The following is a 23,760-nucleotide window of genomic DNA, read 5'->3' on the forward strand; positions in this document are numbered from 1 at the left end:
GACTACTCTTCCACCACATGAACTAATGTACGAAGCGTTTGTCACCTTCATCACTCGTGGGAACCCGTGAAGATCCGGGTTAGAACTGATCTTCAGTAACCCATGCTTACCGTAAGAGGCGACTAACGGGATCGGGTGGTCAGGTTAGCTGACTTGGTTGACACATGTCATCGTATCCCAATTGCGCAGATCGATGCTCATGCTGTTGATCGCTGGACTGTCTGGTCCAGACTGGATTATTTACAGACCGCCGCCATATAGTTGGAATATTACCGAGTGCGGCGTAAAGCTAAACTCACTCACTCATCACTAGTGGGACGCGAAACGTTTTGGAACGTGTTGAAGAACATAAACGTCCCATCGTTATTGTTGACAGCTTTTCGTAACAAGGTCCTGTTCGAGGAAATGTTGGATTTGAACTGCACTGTACATTGAGGGAAACAAGTAATTATCATTTACTATACTATCTAGACTAACATTTAGTTTCTGAACATATACAATTCTGATAGCAACAAATAATCCCATTTAAATTGAAAAGGATCCCCAGTGAGATGGGAGATTTAAACTAGAGGCTTTTACATTGCAGGGAGGGCTTGGCAGTAAGGAAAATAATGTGGTTCATGGACTGTGAGACCGACTGTGTGATATCACTAAGTATCTCGGATATTTTCATTGAAATGAATCGAACTATTTTTTCATGTTATATTTATGAATTAGTTTAGTTTTCTTGAATGACTTGTAATTCCGTGTGTGTGTGTGTGTGTGTGTGTGTGTGTGTGTGTGTGTGTGTGTTTTCTTTTTTGATTAAGGGGGTGTCTTTAGTCCTCTCGTGAATACACGGCCAGTGCGAAGGAGATTCTACTAAATCCCAGTAATGTCGTCAGTTGCTATTTCTATCAAAAGTAAAATCCCAGCCATGTTGGAGAACTTGGCACCGTATCTGTCCCTGCTGATATTATCTCATACCCAATCTCAAGAACCCACCTGTACCAGCGCTACACTAAAGAGAAATGTGGTACTCCTCCTTTAAAAAAACACCATTTGGCCCTCTGACGTTAATAAAAAGTTTCACGTCCAGTTATTATCTCCCCCTGGGGACGAGATCTCGCGTGGTAACATACAATCTCGCGTGTGGGATTCTCCTAGTTCAAAGAGACACTCAAAATGATAGTGTCAATTAGAGCAAAGCCTGGGATATGAGTTGGAAATGTAAGCTGTGGTAATCTACTAGATAACTGTACATGATTCGCACATAGCTGATGATATGTAAAGCAATGGATATACGTGTTGACGTTGTGTAAACCACAGATGGACTAAAAAACCACTGATTACAGTTATCCATACACGACAGAAGGTTAATGAATAGCTGTGCCAGGTGCCATGGTTCTATTACGATACACTACTCATCAAAACTAGCGTCTCCTCGATCACGGCTGTTTAGCCCCTTCCCAGGCTCGCGTTCGACCCAGGTTCACTGAACTTTGTGAATTTCATGGCGTAGGCATCAAACATGGGCATAAACATTGTACTCATAAAGTGAGTGAGTGACTTGAGTTTAATGCTCCTTTGGGCAGTATTCCAGAGATATCAAATTATTATAGTTACATCAACTTTTCAGCTTGATACATGCTACTCAAAGTTCGCTAAGGATTACCACCTTGAAAGGTGATGAATGAGCAGGAATCAGCTGTGAAATGTCGTATAAGGAATAACAAGTCATTATCCATAAAACGTGTCATGTATTCACATTTAAAGGTAATAAGTCATTTGTACGCATTTATTTAAATAACCAGAGACAACATTGCGTTAAGATGAAGTCACCTGTCACACAATGCAAAAAACCCAGATCAGACAGATTGCATGTCGGAATGAGAGTAAACTTAGGCTCAGTATTATTCGTTACACTGCTACACTGAGTCTAACAAAACCTAGCTTCACATATTGCACCCACGTACGCCCATACACCTGAACGCTTGTAGTGCTGCAGATGCGACGGAAAGCTCCTTCACTCGATCAGTACAGCGTTTTTCAAACTGTTTCATGAAATATATCCTCATGGTGGGGATCATTGTGTAAAGACGCCTGTGTCGAGGCGGTCAAGGTTGAGTGAGTGAGTGAGTTTAGTTTTACGCCGCACTCAGCAATATTCCAGCTATATGGCGGCGGTCTGTAAATAATCAAGTCTGGACCAGACAATCCAGTCATCAACAGCATGGACATCGATCTACGCAACTGGGAACCGATGACATGTGTCAACCAAGTCAGTGAGCCTGGCCACCCGATCCCGTTAGTCGCCTCTTACGGCAAGCATAGGTTACTGAAGACCATTATTCTAACCCGGATCTTCATGGGTCCCGGTCAAGGTTGAACGTAGGTAAAGTAATGCGTGGGTAAAGTTGGGAATGTTTGTTTTTTTAAAAAAAGCTGGTAATGTTACACAGAGGCAGGAAATATTACACTCGTAAAAAAGTAGGGGAACCTGAACTTTCAATTTGGATTGGAAGTATAAGGCTTAACAAACTTTTCAAAGACAGACATCTTATGAACGCACCACCATTTCTCTTTATCACCACCCCTAAACACAGCGCATGGGATGCACGTGCATATCACAGGAGCCCCATACACGTGTTGGTCCTGATTTTGACGGTTTTCAAGAAGTTCGATACAAGCACTATAGACCATTAATTTTGACAATCATCTTGCATCACACAGTTGTTAGTGTTTGTTTCTTGCCGGGTTTGTTTTTGTTTTGTTTGAAAATGAAAATCGCACACATGCCAATTTCATGTCAAACACCAATCATCTTTCAAGTTCCCAAACTGTTTTGGAAGCGTATATATTCACCAGTAATCGGAATAAGAAACAGATTTTACGTCCGCATGCCCTAGTCCTTCAGCCGTGCTCAAATAGATGCTGAAATGTCTATGCAAATTGTTTGGGTGAGGTGAGGTGAAATTGGGTTTTACGTCGTGCTTGAGAATATTTCGCTCATATGACGAGCAAATTGTTTGGTGGTGTGATAGCCTACTGGTTAATGTGTTCGCTCGTCACGCCGAAGACCCGTGTTCTGGTGTCCCCAGCCGTGATATAGCTAGAATATTGCTAAAATAAAATTAGACACGCTCAGTAGGCATCCTAATACAGTCTGTTGGGCAAAATCGACATCACTAAAGAATTGATACGTTACAAAAATGGCTGAACACATTATCAACTAATTATCCTGGGAAAAGGTTCATAAATAAACTACACCTAATCACAAACAACATTTGACGTGATGACATAACTTCATAAAAAACGCCGTACTCAGCAATATGGCGGCGGTTTGTAAATTATCAGGCTTGGGCCTGACAATCAAGTAAGCAACAACATGAGCATCGATCTACGCAATTGGGATCATCCTCGATAATCTCCAGGGTATACGTTACGATCACTCTCCACTATAATTAGTATAGTGAAGAGTGATCGTAACGTATACCCTGGAGATATCGAGGATGAATTGGGATACGATGACGTGTCAACTAAGTCAGCGAGCCTGACCACCCGATCCCGTTAGTCGCCTTTACGACAAGCATGGGTTACTGAAGACCGATTCTTCACGGGTCGTAAATATTCGTATCCAGTACACAGCAACAGCGAGGTCATAACACTAAACTGGACATCTCCTGGGGAAATGCTGTAGAAACTATCTTACCTATATCTACATAGCATAATCACAGGTATTCATATTCATATCACAAATCTCAAGGAAGCTCATAACAATTTCTCATTACATTGACGGGTCGCTATATAGCCGACACCGATGAAACGTCACATTTTACTCACGCACTCCTCAGTAAACATATACTCACTCACATACTGCAAATAGGCCAGGCCAGTCGACTGAAAAACGATGCCTATGTTCCTTTTGATAAGCGTTGGAAGATGGGATCTTACAATCCCGAATAATACTTTTGTTTTCGCGTGTTGGTCAAAGTAGTGAAGCGCTTGTAAAATAATTCAACGTAATCGAAGAACACACATTCTACAAAAAGCCGAATAAAGTGACCTTCTTATTATAACATACATGCACCGGTAAAAGGAAGTATGGATGTCCGACATACACATTGTGAGCACACGCACGCACGCACGCACGCACGCACGCACGCACACACACACACACACACCTCTTCTTTGTCCTGAAAGTTTACTAAATGTCCATTGAAACTCTCTCGAAAACGGGTGAAATTGAACTGTTAAACGGAAACGTAGTAAACAGTCCCTCCGCCATTCACCAGTGTGTTTGCTTACATTTTTAAGTTGCACATTAGGATCTCGAACTTGTCTGTGAACAGTGACTCGGTCCTTAAATTGTATACCAGTTTCCCCAATATAATGTTCACCACATCCCGAACATGTTAAAACATAGGTAACATATTTGTTGCGGCAGTTCACGTTGTTTTTTGACAGTAAAGAGTTTGTCTTCACAAAATGTTAATTTGTAGTCTTCAGTTATGATTTAGCAAGTTCCACATCGAGGTGTGTGACATTTTGTTACACTGACAGGGTTAGTATCTTGTGAATATTTAGATGGACAAAGGATTTTTAGGCTGCCTAGTGCTACAGTCTATAGTGCTATAGTTCTTCAGTTTCCTCTTTTGAAAGTCTTGATTTTGTCGTAACGGCTGGCAAAACTGCAACAAATTTTGTTGCCTTGTATCGACCACCTCCCTCTTCCAGAAATAAACTTTCCTTTCAACAATTCTATGACGAATTCTCTGTATTGCTGGAAAGAAAGTGTACCACGCATTCAAGACTCATTGCCCTTGGCGATTTTAATGCTAACGAAGGCCATGTACAATGCCTCAAAAGGAGAAAACTCCTTGAATCCCTGCAGTGCATACAGTTGGTAACAGTTCCAACACACAAGAGTGGGCACAGTCTGGATTGGGTTGTGTCTATTAAGGATGTGTGCTGTGTTGTGGACACAACTGTAATTGACCTCCAAATATCTGATCACTATCTAGTTTCCTTCTTTTACACAGTGAAGCCTCCTCTTCCAAAGAAGCTCATAAAGTACAGAAACAGAAAGGGTACTGACCACTCAGCCTTCAGTGGTGTTCTACCGGCCAGCAGCCTCGTGCTTTGTCAGCCCACTGATCCACTGATCATCTCATGCCTCTGAGGCTCTTCCACTGCGCTTCCAGCAGTTTTTCATGAACAAAATACAAACGATCCGTGACTTTATGGCAGATGGAAACCATATGTCTGTGTCTCAGCCTAGTGAAGTTGATCTGGAACCTTTCAGTAGGTCCGTTGACAGTAGTGTTTGTAATCAGCAGAAGCTCACTCAGAATTAAGAGGTACGACAATGGCTCTTATAAAGTCTGGTGTACACCAACACACACCGACAAGCATCAAGTTAATAAGAACAATCTGCTTTCTAAAGCAGAAGTCAAAGATTCTGTCTGAAAATAGCTCAGGGTTTCCCAAGAAACACACGGACTGATATCTGTAACGCACTTGCCGGTTGGAACTCCATTGAGTCATCAATTGATACCAGAAAGCTGTTCTTCTTAGGACAGTTATGTAATTCCAAAGCAGAGTTTCTCCCAAGGAAGCTGTTCATAACCCGCCTATCGCTACTCAGACATACCCACACCAAGTTGAAGTTGGGTAATGTGACTGATATATGCAGTATACTGGACAAGTATAAATTTATCAATTATCTGAACTCTTTCCTGAAAGCAAGGACATTCCCAAGTCAATCGAAGTGGAAAAATATCGTCAAAACCGCAGTGAAGAAGAACGAAGAGAGCAGCTGGCGAGATCGAATCTCCTCTGACCCTGACCTTCATCATTTTATGTGGATAAAATCCGAGATCTCCACCCACATGGCATGCATGTGGCGAAGTCCGACCCATGGCTGAAGCCTGCTGCAAACGTTTTTGTCAACATGTGTGCGATCTGCTGTCCAGGAGCTGTGTGTGGTGATTGCCCAAACTGTGGACAGCATTATAATGATTTCCTGACTCATGTAATCTGTCACTGTCCCAGCTACCAGTGCCAGAGAGACAGTCTGTGGTGCTCCCTCATTGACGTCAGCCCGCCAGAAGTAAGTGTAGCACTACACGCCAAACCAGACATAGAGATGGTGGCATGTCTGTTGTCCTGCAGACCTCCTGTCACCCCAGAAACTTGCGATCTACACCTCTACGCTCAGACTGTCATTACAAACCTGTATTCATTCCAGAAAGACTCTTAACACTTTTGAAAATTACCATTAAACTTGCATCCTCATCGTAACTTGTAAATAACAGTTACTATGAACACATTTTCCTTCTTGTTGTAACTCTCCTTTGGAGGAATAAAGAATATATCAGTAGGTCCATTGACAGTAGTGTTTGTAATCAGCAGAAGCTCACTAAATTCAGATCTTTCAGTAGGGAGGAAGTACTCAAGCTGATCAAGAGATTTAACCCATATCATGTGCTCGGGACCCTTTACCAACGTCCGTGCTGTTAAACAACCTTGACGTCCTTCTCCCAGCCTTGACGGTTATCATCAACACGAGCCTTGAATCTGGTGAAATGCTTCATGTGTTCAAATCAGCACTTGTAAAACAATTGCTGAAAAAGCCAGACCTGGACTGTGATGAATTTAGCAACTATAGACCGGTTTCTAACCTCACCTATGTCTCCAAGCTCATTGAAGGTGCAGTGTGTGATAGACTGTCAGAACATCTCCAACAACACGATTTGTATGACAATCTCCAGTCTGCATATCGTGGTCATCACAGTACTGAGACGGCACTAGTCAAGGTCCTCGGTGATCTGAGGCGTGGTGTTGATGAACACAAAGTTGGAATATTAACCCTTCTCGATTTAAGCAGTGCCTTTGATACCATCGACCGTGACAAACTCATTCATCGTCTCAGGTGTGATTTCTCGATTAACTGAACTGCTCTTACTTGGTTCCAGTCGTATCTGTCGGGTCGTGTTCAGACCGTGATCATTGATGGTCATTACTCTGACTCGGCCAGCATCAAGTATGGTGTTCCACAGGGGTCGCGAGAACCAGTCCTGTTCACATTGTACATAACAGAGCTCGGAAGCGTAATTGATGAGCACCGTGTGAATCGTCATCACTATGCAGATGATGCACAGGTGTACAAATGCTTCACTTCTGACAAGAACCAAACAGCTATTGCCTCGAGAGACATGTCCCAATGCTGTGTCAGTATCAAATCCTGGATGCTAGTAAATAAACTAAAATTGAATAGCAGCAAGACCGAATCTATTCTCCTGGGTCCAGTGAAACGGAGGGATCTGTGTGCTATTGATTCCTTCGAGTTCGACAACTCACATATTCCTTTCGCAGATCAAGTCAGAGATCTTGGTGTAATCCTAGGCTCAGATTTGTCACTTGACAATCATGTCTCTAATCTAGTTAAGACCTGCTTCATCTCACTCCGGAACATTGGCAATATCCGTCAATACCTGACAACTGAAACAGCAACAACTCTTGTTCTATCCCTTGTCATGAGCAGAGTTGACTATTGCAACTGTCTGTTGGGTCTCAGATACGAAAGCTACAAAGAGTACAGAATGTAGCAGCCCGCATTGTGACAAGATCCAGGAAGAATGATCATATCACACCTATTCTATACTTTCCACACTGGTTGCCTGTGGATTTCAGAATTCAGTTGAAACGTCTCTGCCTTGTCTTCCGCTGTCTGTCTGGAACTGCCCCTACATATTTATCCAGTCTTCTTTCTCTGTACAAGCCTTCTCGTTCGCTCCGTTCGCAAGATAAAAATCTGCTTGTTGTCCCTAAAACAAGAACAGTGCAGTATGGAAACAGATCTTTTGCCTATGCAGCACCAGTGGCCTGGAAATACTTCCACAGAATCACAGGGACTGTACTGACTTCGTCATATTCAAATCCCAGTTAAAAACACATTCGTTCAGGATAGCCTTGTCAAATATCAATGTGTAATTTGTTACTTTTTATCTGCGCTTTGAGCATGGACTGCATGGATACCAGCGCATTACAAATGTGTTATGATGATGATGATATATTTCCTCTTAGATAAGCCTTTTTTCAAAGTACTTCTTTTATACAAGATTGGAAGATTTGCTCTTATACATATAATGGGCATAACTGTACAATTATTAGGATTGTTAGTGCAAAGACATAGGAGAATATCCGTCTCTGTATTTGTTTCTTTTGTTTTCTTAAGTGTTTTTCGTGGGACCTTTACTGCTTTATGTACATCATTTTCAACTACTCCAGATGGGTATCCAGATGGTATGGTAGTTAAAGATATGTCTTCAATTCTTCTATTTTTCCTGTGTCCACATCCGAAGCAATAGTACACACTCTTCATGCCACTGCATATGGAATATAGTTTTTTTTGTTCCTCTGGTGAATTGCAGGTATTGATGCGTGTCCGTCAGCTTGAAGCAAATATCCATTTTCATTTGTTTACCTTACAATTTTACAATTTTCACGACCAGAAATGAAATCAAATCAAGTATGTTCCGAAAATTATTTAACTCTACCACTGTTGAGATCCCAATAAGAAAACAGTCGTCCAGATATCTACTCCATGTTTCACAAATATATTTACCTAATTTTTATATCCATCGATTTTGCGACTTTGGAATATAACAATTCATCTCTATATCCCATCACTAGAATAGCTTTTGGTCCCATCGCTGAACCGTTTATTTGCTTATAAAATTTGTTGCTGAAATAAAACGTATCGCTCCCCAGTTTACATTTCAATGATTCTATGATGAACGTATTTGTGAATTTGCAGTCAATGCATTTGGATGCATATGTAGCCAATACTGCACCGCGTCAAGTCCTAGATCATGAGTTACATTTTTCCACGTTAAAGGTCACTAGAACAGCATCTGTAGGTATGACTTCCGGCATCATCTCGAAGAAAACTTGGAACTTTGTGAGTGGTTTCAATATAATATCTATGAAGTTACTCAAACGTTGAGTTGGACTATTCAGGTCTTGACCGATAGGTCAAAATGCTAGGTCATTGGGGTTCTTTATTTCCACCTATTCACAATTCCGTTTCATTTTTGCTGAGTCTATTTCTCGACTGTTGTGTATTTTGGGCAGTCCATAAAACATTGCGGTTTCAGGATTGTAATTGAATAAATAATCTTGTTCCTTTTATCGCGCTCATCAGAATAATGTTTTACATACTTATGCATTTTCTTCACTACAACATCTTCCTGGTCGTCAGTTTCCTGATAGAATTCTTCGTTATATATATTAATAATTCATTCAATTTGGTTTCACAGAACCCCGAATCCATAATAACCACTGCTCCACCTTTATCAGTCTCTTTGACTACTATAGAATGATAATGTTAAATTCTTGTGAGTGCTTCGCTCTCCTCAAATTGTGACTTACTCTGTTGGAATTATTTACTAGAAAGTCTCGACAGTATCTATAAATTCATCTAGATGTTTATCTCTATTTCGTTCAGGATGAAACGTACTTTTGTTTCTCACGAAGGGACGATTAGACTCATGACTTACGTATGGTATCACTGATTTCTGGGAGTTGACCAAGTCATCCTTTTCAGAGGCTTCAAATATTCCATAAGTTTCAGTCGTCTACAGAAATTATGTATATCCACTTCCAATAATTCTTTGTTTGTTGTTGGCGTAAATTTCAAACCCCGTTTTAATAAAGTGATTTCCGTATCTGTTAATTTTCGTTTGGAGAGATTGATTATGTTAGGATCAATTCGTGCATCTCAGAGCTTTCCTGGAGATGTGGATGCTGTGTCTGTCTGTATTGGTTTCCATATTTCTACTGATTTAATCTCTTCCTTTTCAGTGTCTTCTTTCCATAACTTTACGAGAAAACTCTGAACCTGAGGCGCTGAAGCTTCCTCCTGAAATACGAATTCCATGCATTCGTCCATTCTACGAATTTGTATTCGTATCTTGGTAGTCTTAAAGATTTCTCCAGGAGTCTTACTTCCATTTCTAACCTTTGGACGGCCTACTCTTTGCGTATATGGGTCTCTTCTTACGGTTCATCTATGATCCTATGAATCGGAACTTAGAGTGTCAGTACTGGTTCGTCCTTGTTAAGCCATTCTTTGTAAATTTCGACTTTGGCGTTTAGTGCGGTGAGCATAAAAGAAAGCGACTTTTCTTTCACTGAGTATACTCTGTCATTTGAAATTTTAGCGATTCTTTCTCAAGTATGCTTCATGTTCAGCCGACAAATACGACATGGGAGTATGTTCACTTTGAGAACATATCAATAGTAGTTTTTCAGTTAAGGCTTCACATACCTTGTTCCTAACCGCAATGTCACACGCATGATGAAGACATAGATAGCACCGTTATGCGTCGCCAATGACTACACTTAGTTTTCATTGTACACCTGAAGAGCCGTCGAACGGCGAAAGATCTTATGCAGATAAAGGAATTTGACACGAAGAATTATGTTGACTCATAACTATATAGATTTAGAGACTAAGTGTTAGTTTATCTTTAGCCGGTAGTATATTTTGGCATTCACTATATGTGTCATGACCTCCAGACATTTTGTCTCCGATTATTGCCTAAACATAAAACAGAATAAACATTTTACGCTAAACCTTTAGTTAGTGTTACTTTCTGTCACACAACAAAGACATCATATGGTGAACCATTTGATCCACCTTTTTCCCAGGTAGGTGAAAGTCGTGATGTCCGATTGGTATGGAGAAATCCCAAAAATCCAGATACACAATGTTGTCTTGAAATGAAGCGAATTCTTCATGCCAGATATCAGCATACAGAAGTCCCCAGTAAGATAGCAAACGCTTTCTCGATCTGAAAAATGCATGTGGCCCGCGTATTGCAAGTTTAACATTAGGAGCTCTCGCCAAAAGGTTCTTTACAGAAGGAACAAGTCTTCGAACATGTTGCCTGAACACATCCGGGTGGACAAGCGTGAAATGAACGTACAGATATAGCACAACGATGTCCTTGGTAGTGTTCGGGAGATGGTCAAGCACGATGTGCTCTGCTTGGTTTGATGATCGTGAATAGTTCGATTTACCATGATAGAAAGGTAATTCGTGAGCGTGGAAAGAAATAGAAAAGTTATATTCTGAATCTGTGTCGGTAGTTGGTAAGTGTCCATATGAATGTGACTTGAACTTCAAGAAGGCGTGGAGACGAGTTTTGAACTGGTTGCTTGTTGAATCCCCTGGAAGCCAGAGCGTCCTGCCTTTCAAGCATTGTCTGTAAGCATCCATGGTGCGAGGCAGTGTGTCAGTACACAGTAATGAATGCCATTTTCCGTGGAGAAAGTAACCATTCGGCGACTTCCGTTGCCACGTTACCTTTGGCGGGAGCTTGTTACACGCAACTTGACTAAAGGTCTCTGTAGAGCTTTTGTTGGCTGAAAGTGAAAATGAAACATTATTGCATTCAATGTTAACAGTTGTTATAAGTAACATAATGGAAACGTAGGAAACATAAATTTATTATTTTAATAAAGCTTCGTATATTTTTACGGGTGGTCGATAAGATCTTGCTGCTATATGTCTTAAAAGACCTAAATGGGTCCATTACTCACCGTTTTCTATGGATACGTTTACAGACTTCTGTAGGATATCTGGATTAGGATCTCTGGAAGACCTGTATGAAGTAAAACGGTTTGAAACAGATTATTCAATCTACTTTTATCACTAATAAAAGTGTTACTAACATTTCTTTAATAAAATTTCCGCGCATCAGACAGCGATACCCGTACAATATACGTCGAATAATCGTGAGCCATTGCGGTTGTATGCTGCACGCATGTATGCTGCACGCCTGTCTTATAGCCCCCTGAAACATACTGCAATTTCACTTCACGGCGGGGACACCTCAAAGCACTTGATTCGGTGCATTAGCCCCAAATAAAGCAAGTTTAGATTTTCATGAATCTATATGCTCACTCGGTCTCCATTTCAGTTTAAATGGAATCATTTAGTTCTGTCAAAATTATGATGTTTTTAGAGATTAAGCGTCAGAGTACAGACTCGTCACTTCAAAGGTGTCTTAGGTGACCTAAAACACGGATCGCGTTACAAGGTGTTAGCATGTGTTGAGAAAATCGTGTTCCAAGTTTTAGTAGTAAAGACTAAAGAGGTAAACATTCCTTAAATACCTACAATGATACAACCATATTTGGCCATAAAACGTGAACTCTGACCTAGACGTAAGTATAATGTAGGCCATTTTTTTTCATACCTTAAATTTGAACGAAATACTCCGTTTCAGGTTTTCCAAAGTCAATTACTGCAGTAGGCCTAACGACTCCAGAACCTCTGTCATCACTAATACCCTGCAAACTCGCGACGACGTCATCAATGAAGTGTTAAAGCGTTTAGGATTCGCATGGCGTGCATGGAGTTTTGTGAAAGTAGTTCGTGTATTGGCCTAATTTGCATATTTATCAGATTTGGTGCTTTATTGCACCGATAACACCCTCCATTGCATGATAAAAACTATTCCCATTAACATATATTACAATCATGTTTAAAATATACGCATCAGTTTTAACATATACTATAGCAGCAAGAGCGAGTGAGTATGATTTTACGCAGCGTTTAGCAATAGCTCAGCAATATCGCGGCGGGAGACACCAGAAATGGGCTTTCCACGTTGTAGCCACGTGGGGAATTGAAGTCGGGTCTTCGGCGTGACGAGCGAACGCTTTAACCACTAGGCTACCTCACCGCCCCACCTAGGCTGTGACTATAACAGCAATAAGACAAACATGGTGGTACTATCAATATTATTTAGAGAAAATAATATTTTCTATCCTCGATTCATATGTTACTATAATTTTTGGGTTGGAGACAAACTAGACAAGCGCAACAATCCTAACACAATATTTAAGGGTGGAGTACATACCAGCGTGCAACGCTGTCTTCATTGGTGTTTAGCTTGTATGCGAAGGTGAGTCCAGAGGAGGAATAGGTCCACATGCTACATGTCAGCTCTTTGTTTTGGGGTTTCAAGCAGTACCAAGGGAACCCATTGTTCTTCATGGTAAAATTGCACAAATTTCCTGACTTTTCGTCACTTGGCACTCTTATTGAACATCTGCTGGTTTCTTTATGCTTCTTTTTTGTGAATACAGCATATGTGATCCACAGACTGGCATACTTTTCGTATATTTTATAATAGTAAACAATCTCCTCTCGTCTTGTAGCAATGAACGCTCTAATGGCGCCGTGTCCTACCCAAACAGCCTTGACGACAGCAGTATATCTTCCGTTGTTGTGATCGAAAACCTGAGCGGAAACGGAATTTGAATTCTTGGGGTCTTCCATCCACACTCTCAAAAAATCACCTCCAGATTTCTTTCTTATGCCTTGTGAATCATACAGATGTATTTGGACTTGGATGAGGTCACCCAGATCATAGGAAGACTTTCGTTTTAAATACATAAATGATGTATTTGCATCAGCAAATTTTGAAACATTGTACTTTGGTCCTTTTCGTAAGATCTCTTCTTTCAAATATAAAGGTCCAATTGTTGTTGCATCGTTGCTTGTAGCATTTGGCCGTCGATGTAAAAATCTGAATAAACTAGACTGGGTAATCTTCGAGCTGAAATTTAAATTGAATTTAAATCAAAACGCATTCAATATCAGTAAATATTTAGAGTCAAATTCTGTCTATAATAAGAAATCTCCGCTAACGGAGTCCGTTGAGTTCACTTACTATGTTTAACTTCCAAGTGAGGTGAGGTCAACAATCTGAGGGGCGGTGGGGTAGCCTAGTGGTTAAAGCGTTCGCACGTCACACCGAAGGCCCGGGTTCGATTCCCCACATGGGTACATTTTGTGAAGCCCATTTTGGTGTCCACCGCCGTGATATTGCTGGAATATTGCTAAAAACGGCGTAAAACCATACTCAGTCAGTCAGTCAACAATCTGAACACGACAAATATAATCCAGGTTTGTTAGTGCGATAACCCAAGAATGAATTGACAAATCTTAGCTAAATGACGAAAATTATATTCGTCCTGATATATAATCGATATAAACTGTCCTCTGTATCGTGTCTTTTCGCAAATATCTTTTGAGGTTTTGATATGTATACATATAAAGTGGGGGTGGGTTTCTAACGGGTATATCAAACACACTTGCATGCATGTAGAGTCGGAGAGGTGGGTGGGTGTTCTAACGGGTATAACTACGAGGGGCGTTCAAATAGTAGTCAGCCTCACCTAGAATATGATACAAATGCAGCTGATTTTATGTTTTATTTTTCTACATATTATCTGTCAGCCTCAAGCAAATTGGTTTTGCTATGTTGCAGCCTCACGATCCCATTTTGTGAGACTTTGTATCTTGGCTTGGTCCTCCCAAAAAACGTAAAATCTGCAATAAAATGCATCACAAACTCCAGGAAATAAAATATGCTATGTTTAAGATTGGTAGAAGTCGTCTAGAAACAAACTTAGATATTAAACTGCACAAAAAAGCAATTTGAAACTACAATCGCTTGTTCAAATGACTCCCCATTCTGTTTACTGAAAGAACTCGAGAAAGAAATGATGGATTTTGTTCAAATTTGGTAGCAAGGTTTATTGACTGGAGATTGGAGATTTACCGACACCACTTGAATTTTGTGACCTTGAGGTCATTTTAAAGGTCACAACGAAGGTGTAACAGTTTTGCACACGCCAAGCTTGGTAGCCGCGAACTCAGGAAAGTATTAATAGATTTTGATCCAATTTTATATCAAGGTGTATTGGCGGGATTCCCCCAACACCAATTGATTGGGCAACTTGTGCTCATTTTAAGTTCACAGTGAAAAGTCTTTTGCACATGTCTAACTTTTTAGTGCGAAAATACAAGACAGAATTAATATGTTTTGCTTAAAGGTAGTACCAAGATGCGTTGGGAGTATCGTCTAACGCCAGTCGAATTCAGTGACCTTCGGATTATTTTCAAGGTCACAGCGAGTATTCTTGGATATCTCCAAACCTAATGGATGGAATTTGTTCGCATTTTGTATCAAGGCATCAGATGACAGTTTCGGTAACGTTTACATAATTTTCAGGGTCAGACAGTGGATAATTGCTACATTCAGATATCGACATGTGGCGGGGGTAATGGCTATATGTTTGGGACAAACGCTTTGTTATTACTAATTTTCAAATTTTTGTTAGCATATGGTTTCTATAATTTCATGTTAATTCTACCAGGTGTGAAATTATTCGTGACACGTCTTAAAAAGCCAGAGATTATTTGTGTATGTTTCGAAAATTAAAGTTAATTAATTTTCATTATGGAGTTATTTTCGATGTTGACGCAAGGACATATTTTACGAGCAATAGCTTTCAATAATTTAATTTTATTTCTATTACATTTTGAAGTGCTTCATAGCATATCCCAAAATAACAGGATATCATTTGTTTACGCTTTTCAATGTTGACGCAATGACATATTTGAAGTTGATTTAATGTTTTAATCATATGTGATTTATTATGATTTATGTTTCGATCATACATTCATATATTGCGTTGTCATAGTTTAACCTGCTTGGTATTATTTTCTTCATCATATTACTACATATTATTGTATTTTTTATGAGAGGGAATTTTAAGTTACATTTGCTAAGGATATCATAAATCGCTGGCGCCTGGTTATTCCTTGCCACATAGCAGTCAATCTGTCTCCTCATTTGTTGTATTTGATTGATGCATTTAAAATAAAATGTAGAAATGATATTGAATTGCATCATTTGCTTCAAGGAATCGATCAGATGTGCTCGTTATCAAAGTAAAGTCAAAACTTCTTTCTGTAAGGTATACAGTGGAAGTTGACACCTTAATTGTTATGGGTAGACCAAAGAAATCATTTATTTAGTTTCACCGCTCAAAATACAACAAAGAATTCAACGGGTGGCATTAACCTCAAAGAATGATAATAACAATGCATATAACATACGAGGGCAAACATATCGGGGATAATTTGTTTTCATGCGATATGCACCGGGTAAAATATCACTTTGTCATGGTGACATGACATCATGAACAATATTATGACGTCACGTTGCTTCTAAGAAGCCGCCTTCTAAATACAACGGTGACGGGGAGCCTGCCTTTCTTGGAAAGTAGATTATCGCGTAATTTCCGCCATTAAAGACTTCGTTAATAAATAGAAAATTATATTCGTGACCATAATATGCTAGGTTAACGAGCTAAATATCGGCATATCCCTTCTCTGATTTCGAAAATACCAAGATTTAGGCAGTTGTGTTGTAAACTGATATTTATCTTCTATAAAGTCGGCTATATTCAAACCATGGGAAATGTCGTCAAATAATGTCTGATGACAGTTACCAACGTCCCAATAGTGTCCATATATTTTAGAAATCTATAACAATAAAGCATAACCTCACGACTTTTTTTGATAAATGACAAAGGATTAATCAACCATATTAAAAGGTTTCCAGGGTTGAAGGACGAAGCTCATTAAAATCTATTGCCAGCTCCCTTTTAGAGACTGATAAAAGGTTCGAAAATGTGGGTCATAAATGCATGAAAGTTTTTATTGTTGTTCATACCCGTTAGGCCTCCCGCCTCTACATGTATTTGAGATATAACCGTTAGAACCACCACCACCCCCTCTATGTCTTAAAGTATGCTAGATATACCGTTAGAACACACCACACCACTTTTCTGCCCATTTATTCAATTGGGCTAAATCATAGTTGAGAGTTGCTTCTATGGATTTTACATATTTTCCCGCAACACCGATTGATGTGTCATCGGCCAACATTATTGTGATACTTTGTAAATTTCCAAGTTAATCATTGATATAGACAAGGAACACAAATTAACCAAGGGCAGATCCTTGAGCAACCCCTACAGTAACATTTAGTTTTTCATAATGAACCATTAACAGAGACACACTGTCGTCTATCAGGGCCCGGTTGTTCAAAACTCGGTTATCTTTTAACCAGCCGTTAAGTACATTTAACCGACTGTTACCTAATAACAGAGGGTTATCTTGTTGTTCAAAACTCTGTTAACTTTTAACAGGCTGTTAACGTGATGTTAAGTTTACACACCTAAGGACCGCCACTAACTTTTTAACAGTGTGGTTAACTCGCAAATGGCGTTCATGGCTAACACTGCTTTCATGATGCCAGTTCAGCAAAGAAAGGATAGGGTGTATCGTGGACTGGACTTCGATATTGGAAATTATTCTGACGAAGAGTTACATACGAAACTGTATCTATGCAAATCACAGGAACTAAAATACATGTTGTACAAGTACATGATGCCTACGTTTCATCTTTTAACACTTGTGGAAAGGTTTATATATGCTTTACTACACTAAATGTGTGAATTTCTTCTGTAAATATTATTCAAACAAACACTTTCAAAGAATATAACACGTACACCCTATACCCACGTATGATATGATATTGAACAAGGCTACATGAAGATAATTAAATTAGTTTCATGAAAAAATATCCGAACGATTACATTATGATACTGAAAGTGTAATCGGCGGGTGATTGTGTATACTCTTATTCTGACCTTCACCTCAGAGAAATTGCCAAATACAATCCCATTTTAAGATAGAGATAAAGCCAGAAATGCCGATTATTACCGTTGTCGTTCTGCGTGATTTTGCGTCAGTCATGGCGTCACGCAGCACAGAAACTTGACAGTTTCGTGTAAACACATCACATTCCTGTATTGTATCTATTTTTAATTTCCTATTTCTTGCTACTATGCTCTTTCCATGCAAATGGGTGACTGAAAATTTGAGAAAATGCTACACAGTGTAAAGTCTGAAATGTTCTTTGTTTACATTTCAAATATGTGTTGTCTTTCGAGCACAGCAAGTGTTTCCACCCCAAATATCTTTCGTTTCACTTTATCTAGACACTTGGTACTGTTGCCCAAAAGACCAGTTGTAATAAGATTCTAAAATGTATGAGGAATTCAGTAGGGCTGGGACTTTCTGAATATTCAATCACGATTTGACAGAGATTATTGTAGAAAACCTGAACAGTTCGTAATAAGACATTAAATCTGACCCCAAGCTATTTAATTTACGTCTGTTTAACCAATATAGAGAGTAACACCATTACTTACACTCCTCGTTATAACAACGAACGTTTTGTTCCTGCTGCTACTGTAACTTAACTACTCACTGCTCATGCACAGATAAATTACAGTCATTAAAACTATGCTCCATTAATTGGACAATACCAATGATGTACAAACCCTTGAATTTCCGGGTTAGAAATGATCGTCAGTAACCCATGCTTGTCGTAGGAGGCGACTAAAGGGATCGGGTGGTCAGGCTCGCTCACTTGGTTGACATATGTCATCGGTTCCCAATTGCGCACATCGATGCTCATGTTGTTGATCACTGGATTGTCTGGTCCAGACTCGATTATTTACAGATTGCCGCCATATAGCTGGAATATTTCTGAGTGTGGCGTAAAACTAAACTCACTCACTCACTCACTCAATGATGTAAATGTGTGTTACGTCAAAAATGAAAAAGACAAGCTATTGTCTGCCCTTGTCATTACAGTACTCTCTCCCTTTCCGGATACTCGATTCCTAGAAATAGGACTCGATTCCAGCTCTACCCGACCCGGATTCGAGTACCCGAGTACCCGTCCCAGCCTTAGAATGCAGTGATTCGTGAATATGAAATACAAGTGATGTAACTGGCGTTTCAATACCGGCCTTCGCGAAACGTGATTTTGTAAACACTATCCAATGGGGCGCAAAGTGCATTTGGGCGTTCGTGTGAGTGTATTTATGAAAACATCTGAACACGATTCCAGGCTTATCGGCAACGTTTCAGAATTATTAGTGATTTTATTAAAAACTGATATCATTGTTAGTTAATATGCTATTTTTGAAAGTCTATACTCCAAGTAATTATCCGATTTTGTTTTAATAAGTCCGTCTGGCATCCCTTCCCATAGATGGATTTTAATTATATTTTTACTAATCATTTCAGCAATAGGCCTAATTTCGTTTTCATTCTTCGAATGTTTTAATGGAAGCAAATCATCTTTTAAAAATGCTGTATTAGTTCGTGAAAACTTAGTTAGCATAAACATTGCTCTCGCGACTGATGTGTAGGAAAATAAACATAACATTATTATGTATCTATTTCTGTTGTGAGTGATATGCAGGCCTACTTCGTAGTCACTTTGATTAAATGTTATATTTGAATATCGAAACCTTTTTGTCACAGCGAACACAACACTATCTCTTGTCATATTACACGATAATATTTGGAATTTTTAACTTATTTTATAACAATATCTGAATGCTAATGTTATACACTGATAGGTTCATATAAGGAATACTATGGCACAATAGTATTTCTGTGCCGAATCGATGCAGCGTTCTATAATACACTTATGAAATATAATATATGTTTTCCGACCGTGAAGTCATTAACAAGAATTATGCATTTTCTGCAGTCACTTGTGAATTGAACTAAATGAAGGTTCATCTGATTAATGAGTATCGAGGAACTTATGTTCATCTATACATTTGACGCAGCTTCATGTTTTTCAAGACATCTTTCCGGAATATGCGTCTGTGAAGGCGTTCAGATAATGACGATATTGCACAGTTTTATTCATGAGATTCCCGTCATCAGTAAGGTCAAATAATAGATCGATTAAATTCAGCAGTGCTGGCCCTGGGGCCTATAGTACAATTACAGTATGAATACTTGCACGTGGTGCTTGTAACATATTAAGTTTCTATTGGCATTGAATGCATATTTCAGATAAAAGCTAATGGTATTACTGTCACAACATCTATATTGTTGATGTTAAAAGATTTGGCAATGTCTGTTCATACATTACAATTTTTGACAGACTTGGCAAATAATTAATAAATGATATTGATAGCATTTTAATGACTTGGCCATACAGTCATGACAATTTAAGGAGTGAAAAGTGAGCGATAGGTCTTGTGGGAATTCAAAGATTCATTAAGACTGTAGCCGTCTAAGCGTACCTCTGTGTGTAATATTTATACATTTTCTATCCACTGACAACATGCTTCTAATATTAATATTATTTTCATCGATTCATCATATTTTATCTAAAGTTGTGCTATAGTTTTTCATTAAAATGTCTTTTCTGTTGCTGGAATTGAAGTAAGTCCCACACAGAGCTGGGATCATATGTCTTTGAAATATATATTATTCAAACTGCTGTTCCAATACAAAACGTTCGTAACGCTACGACATTCGCATGCCTATGATAAACTATAGAGTTGGCCTCAACCATTGAGTGGATTACATCTCTTCGTCAGCAGAGAAATTTCGACTTCTCTTTTTCCTTGGGGTGCAGGCGACAGTATGCGTTTCCATTTTTGGTAAACCGGAAGTAAACAGAAAACGGAACTATGGGATATATGGAAGCTAACCAGTGACGTTAACCACACTGTTAAACTTTGACGGCGATGTTAACTAACGGCATGACTAACCATGTTCTGAACAACGCATATTTAACGTTCGGTTACCTAACGGCCGGTTAAGGATTTAACCGGCCGTTAGGAGTTAACAGACGGTTAAGATAACCGAGTATTGAACAACCGGGACCAGATAGATAGTTAGTTAACCAACTAAGTACGTTTCCACGAACACCATCATTTTCTAATTTGTGCAATAAACCTTTATGCCATGCCCTGTAAAAAGCTTTTGAAATATCACAAAACAGCATACAGTAAAGGTGGTGATTATCTAGGACTGAGCATATATTATGATAAATGTCTATGTTGAGATGTAGTAGAATGACTAGCAGTAAAACTTGACTGGAATTTACTTAAAATGTTATGTTCATGGAAATGGTCGTGCACATGCTTTACCATTATTCTTTCAAGGATTTTCCAATGTTACAATGACATTTGTTATACATTATATATACAAAATATTCATTTAATGTTTGAGCTTTATCCAAATCTGTAAAACCTGAAGGTATCCCAGAATCATCAGTGACAAGAAGGGGAATGGGTCCCGATGAAGTAGTAACAACCTGATTGAGTAGACTGAAGTGATAAATAGTTATCAAAAATAGATTAAAAGTTTCCCTTGGCTATTCTTTTCAGATTATTTACTTTATTCCTTTGCATTTTGTATTTAAATAGCTCAGAGGTATTCAGAGATCGAAATGCTTTTTTCCTTAGACGTTATCATTTCTTTTAAGTATGTTACGTGGGGCGTTGAAAAAGTAGTCAAACTAACTATATTCTCGATGTCCAATATTTGAAAAACAGCTTCCATTTTATTTTGAAGGAATCATTAGAAAGTCATATCCAAACTTTCATGTGGGTAATGTGGTTAACGAGATATTAGTCATCACAACATTGGGGTATTATGTTTCTTGCAAATTTGCAGAAAATGGAAAACGATCTCCCATTTGGTATCTAGTAATAGTAATAGTCCGCTTATATGGCGCTCACATCCAGGCACATTGCCTGCTCACGGGTTTCTAACGGGTATATCAAACACACTTGCATGCATGTGAGTCGGAGGTGGGTGGGTGTTCTAACGGGTATAACTACGAGGGGCGTTCAAATAGTAGTCAGCCTCACCTAGAATATGATACAAATGCAGCTGATTTTATGTTTTATTTTTTCTACATATTATCTGTCACCTCAAGCAAATTGGTTTTGCTATGTTGCAGCCTCATCGATCCCATTTTAGACTTTGTATCTTGGCTTGGTCTCCCAAAAACGTAAAATCTGCAATAAAATGCATCAATACAAACTCCAGGAAATAAAATATGCTATGTTTAAGATTGGTAGAAGTCGTCTAGAAACAAACTTAGATATTATTAAACTGCACAAAAGCAATTTGAAACTACAATCGTTCAAATGACTCCCCATTCTGTTTACTGAAAGAACTCGAGAAAGAAATGATGGATTTTGTTCAAATTTGGTAGCAGTATTGACTGGAGATTGAGATTTACCGACACCACTTGAATTTTGTGACCTTGAGGTCATTTTAAAGGTCACAACGAAGGTGTAATTAGTTTTGCACACGCCAAGCTTGGTAGCCAAGTGAACTCAGGAAAGTATTAATACTCTTGATCCAATTTATATCAAGGTGTATTATGGATTCCCCCAACACCAATTGATTAGCAACTTGTGCTCATTTTAAGTTCACAGTGAAAAGTCTTTGCACATGTCTAACTCTTTTAGTGCGAAAATAAAGACAGAATTAATATGTTTGGTTTAAAGGTGCACCAAGATGCGTTGGGAGTATCGTCTAACGCCAGTCGAATTCAGTGACCTTCGGATTATTTTCAAGGTCACAGCGAGTATTCTCGATATCTCCAAACCTAATGGATGGAATTTGTTCGCATTTTGTATCAAGGCATCAGATGACAGTTTCCCGGTAACGTTTACATAATTTTCTGTGGTCAGACAGTGGATAATTGCTACATTCAGATATCGACATGTGGCGGGTAATGGCTATAAGGTTTCAGACAAACGCTTTGTTATTACTAATTTCAAATTTTTGTTAGCATATGGTTTCTATAATTTCATGTTAATTCTACCAGGTGTGAAATTATCTGTGACACGTCTTAAAAAGCCAGAGATTATTTGTGTATGTTTCTGAAAATTAAAGTTAATTAATTTTCATTATGGAGTTATTTTCGATGTTGACGCAAGGACATATATTTTACGGAGCAACAGCTTCAATAATTTAATTACTTATTACATTTTGAAGTGCTTCATAGCATATCCCAAAATAACAGGATATCATTTAATTACGCTTTTCAATGCTGGACGCACTACATATTTGAAGTTGATTTTACCGTTTTAATCATATGTGATTTATTATGATTTATGTTTCGATCATACATTCATATATTGCGTTGTCAATAGTTTAACCTGCTTGGTATTATTTTCTTCATCATATTACTACATATTATTGTATTTTTATGAGAGGGAATTTAAGTTACATTTACAAGGATATCATAAATCGCTGGCGCCTGGTTATTCCTTGCCACATAGCAGTCAATCTGTCTCCTCATTTGTTGTATTTGATTGATGCATTTAAAATAAAATGTAGAAATGATATTGAATTGCATCATTTGCTTCAAGGAATCGATCAGATGTGCTCGTTATCAAAGTAAAGTCAAACTTTTCTGTAAGGTATACAGTGGAAGCTGACACTTAATTGTTATGGGTAGACCAAAGAAATCATTTATTTAGTTTCACCGCTCAAAATACAACAAAGAATTCAACGGGTGGCATTAACCTCAAAGAATGATAATAACAATGCATATAAATATACGAGGGCAAACATATCGGGGATAATTTGTTTTCATGCGATATGCACCGGTAAAATATCACTTGTCATGGTGACATGACATCATGAACACATTATGACGTCACGTTGTTTAAGAAGCCGCCTTCTAAATACAACGGTGACGGGGAGCCTGCCTTTGGAAAGTAGATTATCGCGTAATTTCCGCCACAAAGACTTCGTTAATAAATGAAAATTATTCGTGACCATAATATGCTATTAACGAGCTAAATATCGGCATATCCTCTGATTTCGGTACCAAGATTTAGGCAGTTAGGTTGTAACCGATATTTATCTTCTATAAAGTCGGCTATATTCAAACCATGGGAAATGTCGTCAAATAATGTCTGATGACAGTTACCAACGTCCCAATAGTGTCCATATATTTTAGAAATCTATAACAACAAAGCATAACCTCA

At 38.7% G+C, this 23,760-nt stretch overlaps 2 long non-coding RNA genes across 2 annotated transcripts; one reads left to right on the plus strand and one right to left on the minus strand.

Annotated features, from left to right (window-relative positions):
- The first annotated feature begins 2,307 nt into the window (after positions 1–2,307).
- LOC124292479 lies at positions 2,308–6,276 on the plus strand. The gene is made up of 2 exons (XR_006902458.1): positions 2,308–2,351; positions 6,034–6,276. It is a non-coding gene; the product is annotated as an uncharacterized LOC124292479 (long non-coding RNA).
- A 4,332-nt stretch (positions 6,277–10,608) lies between these two features.
- Positions 10,609–12,986, minus strand: LOC124292460. Its single transcript, XR_006902457.1, has 3 exons — positions 12,915–12,986; positions 11,590–11,651; positions 10,609–11,412 (listed from the first exon to the last, which is right to left on the minus strand). It is a non-coding gene; the product is annotated as an uncharacterized LOC124292460 (long non-coding RNA).
- Positions 12,987–23,760: the final 10,774 nt, after the last annotated feature.

This window comes from Haliotis rubra, unplaced genomic scaffold (genome assembly GCF_003918875.1).
Source record: "Haliotis rubra isolate DU_JTF1 unplaced genomic scaffold, ASM391887v1 Scf519, whole genome shotgun sequence".
NCBI classification, from domain to species: domain Eukaryota; kingdom Metazoa; phylum Mollusca; class Gastropoda; order Lepetellida; family Haliotidae; genus Haliotis; species Haliotis rubra.